Source organism: Brassica oleracea, chromosome C7 (assembly GCF_000695525.1).
Source record: "Brassica oleracea var. oleracea cultivar TO1000 chromosome C7, BOL, whole genome shotgun sequence".
In the NCBI taxonomy this organism is placed as follows: domain Eukaryota; kingdom Viridiplantae; phylum Streptophyta; class Magnoliopsida; order Brassicales; family Brassicaceae; genus Brassica; species Brassica oleracea.
This window is the reverse complement of record NC_027754.1, coordinates 6,059,732-6,062,934: the sequence shown is the minus strand read 5'-3', so window position 1 is coordinate 6,062,934 and position 3,203 is coordinate 6,059,732.

Sequence of the window (3,203 nt, the reverse complement as noted above, 5' to 3'; positions counted from 1 at the left end):
TTTATAGTTGAAATCCTGCCGACAGACCGAGAAAATTCCGACGGAATACCAACGTCTACGGCTCTTTCCTCGGAATTTCCTCGGAATTTTTAAAATCCCCCAAAGGCTCTCTAACGGCTATAATATATCCTCGGAATTCATCGGTTTTTTCCGAAGAATTAATACATTTTTCCTCGGTATTCCATAAGAATATTCCGACGGATTGATATTTCCTCGGAATTCCGTTGGTATATTCCGAGGTAACCAAATTTTGTGTTTCCTCGGAATATCCTCGGAAATTCCTCGGGATATTCCGAGAATTTCATTTTCCGTCGGAATGTCCGTCAGAATACCGCCGTTTTCTTGTAGTGAATATATAAAATAGCCTCATACATCTGAGTTCATCCTCCAGTTCGCTGTCCCATCGGAACCGCCAGCCCCGTCTGGTCGTCTAATATATGGACATCACTTGGACCTAAGATAATATGTATATTTGTAAGTGAGAAAGTGATAGTCATTTTTATCATTGCCCAGTACTTCAATATATAAAATAGCCTCATACATCTGATGCAAAAATCTACTAGCAAAGCTTAGAGGTTAATAAAACCAATTAACGAGTGGTTTAGGGAATACATCATTGAGCAATGTCTATAATAGGATATCTCAAAAGATATATCTAACCGCTAACATATAGTTTAGCATGTAATTTATCAAAAACACATTACCTCCCAAATGTACGGCTATATATATGAGTTATCAGCCATGGTTTCTATAATGCACCTATCAATCTTTAAGGTGGAAAATGGAATCATGAACCATGTTTTAACAGTTCATAGGCAATACCTGACATTCTAGATCAGAGTCACGGGACTCCCCTGGATTCATGCAAAATATAACCGGATTTGATGGGTTTTTCCACCTATGGGTTCAAACGCTTCAAGAATAGATTTGATTCTTCTGGATTTGTGATATGTGTTTATTCTTTCACCTATGGGTTCTTCACCTGTTGCGAACATGCGCTGGGAAAGCTGCATCTCTTCCATCTACAAACAAAAGCAATCCAGTTGAGTAAATATAAATTTCGTTTCAAAAATATAAGTAGATGCTAAAAACTGCGTAAATCTTTCAAATGAATACTTACAATCTCATAAAATTTCATCACAACTATTTACAAAAATTTCAAAACTACGACCTTGTTTCTCTCTGAACTTTTTTCTTCTTAATTGAAAAGAAAAAAGACGTGAGAGAGAAATGTAAATTTGATGGCAAACCCAAAATAAGTCTCGTTTCTCCAAAAATATCTTAGCAAGCTTGCTTAAGGATAAGAGAAGGTACCAACTCCAGACAACGTATCTAGCTGATATCTCCTAGGCTCATACATCGGTAGGGGTTAAATTGGTTTATTGAAAAAAGAACAGTTTACCCTACGGTAAAGTGGTTGATACCTAATTATGATCTTTCTCATGTATATGTGTCCAAATTCCTGTTTTAAGTTTTTATCACAAAAAGTTCTCAAAAACTAAAATGACAAAAATAGTATTTTGTAATTTGAAAATTTTAATTTTTTTTTATTTTTTAAAATTTGAAATCCTATCCCCAAAATCCAACTCCTCGACTCTAAACTCTAAACCCAAAACTCTAAACCCTAAACCTTAAACTTTAAACCTTAAACCTAAACCCCATCCCTTATCTCTAAACCCTTATGTCTAGATTAATTAACCCTAGGGATATAAACGTATATTTACTTCTTTTGATAAAACATTTAAGTCTATTTTGATCATTTTTATTTTTAAGGTCTATATTTGTGACAAAAAAGTTTTAGGTATATCTTAGGAAATTTCTCAATTTAAAATGTTTATAAACTTAAAATACCTTTAATTTTAAAAGTAATAATTATAAAACTGACTCTATAATTTATTTTCACACATGTTGGTTCATTACCAGAGTTATTATTTTGATTACTTTCTTAGGAGTTTGTTTTATATTTTTGTGTATCACCATCCTTTTTTTTCAGCTTGTATCACTATTTTAAATTTCTAATATATCACTCAACACGTATATTTTCTAAAATATTCTAATTTGTTTTGTGTGGAAAGAATTTATTTAAAATCTCAGTATTAAAACTAAATTGTAGAGAATTTATATCTATTTATATATATATTCTAACTGACTGTATATTTCAAGAAGATTCTATTTATTATTTTAGATAGTGATAAGTAACTGAATAATTTTTTTAAACCAAAATGCATGACTAAATTATTATTTAGTTCTTTACTATAACATCTACAAATGATAAGACTAAAATTTAATTAATTAAAGAATTTTTATTTTTGAATATTCTGAAAAGAAAAACTCATTCATTATCTACCTAATCGCATAAAAAATAGAAAATTTATCAAAAATTAAAAACTTCATCTAGAATATGAGGGTTCAAGAAAATACATACTAATTATCCCTTAAAAGTTGGCTATGTATATGTTTATTTTTAAGGGAAAATTGCCTCAAATACCACATTTATAGTACCACTTTTCATGTCTACACTAATCACTTTTATCTTCACTTTTAATAGAGGATAGAAGACACTTATACCCATAGGGTTAACTAATCTAGACTTATGGTTTAGAGTTGAGGGGTGGGGTAGGGTTTTTAGAATATGAAATTTAGGATTTTAATAAATATATAAATAAATACTTAAAAAAATTAAAAAAAATTAAAAAAATAGTTTCAAACATAATTTTCGATTTTCAAAAAGAAAATTAAAAAAAAACAATTTCAAAAAAAAAAATTATAAAAAAGTTCAAATTTGAAAAAGTATAATTCGAAAACATAAAAATAATTTTTTATTTTTTTATTTTTTTATTATTTAAATAATAATTTATTATATATATATATAGAGAACAATGGTATAAAAGTCGTTTGCCACTTAATGAAAATGGTATTTTTGAAAATGTTCATTTAGTAGTGGTAAAGATGAAAAGTGTTACTATGAAAATGACAAACATAAAATTTCCTCTATTTTTAATTAGATTGAGTTTTTTTTTAAAATCAAAGCTTCACCTTGACCTCGTAGTCAAACCAGTGCTGGTCCAATCTATTTATATGCCCTAAGCAAAATTTTAAACTATGAATTTTTCTTATGTTTTTAATCTAATTTCTTAATAATATAATAATAGAGATTTACAAAATTATATTGATCAAGTTAGCTATATAACAAAAAAAATAGA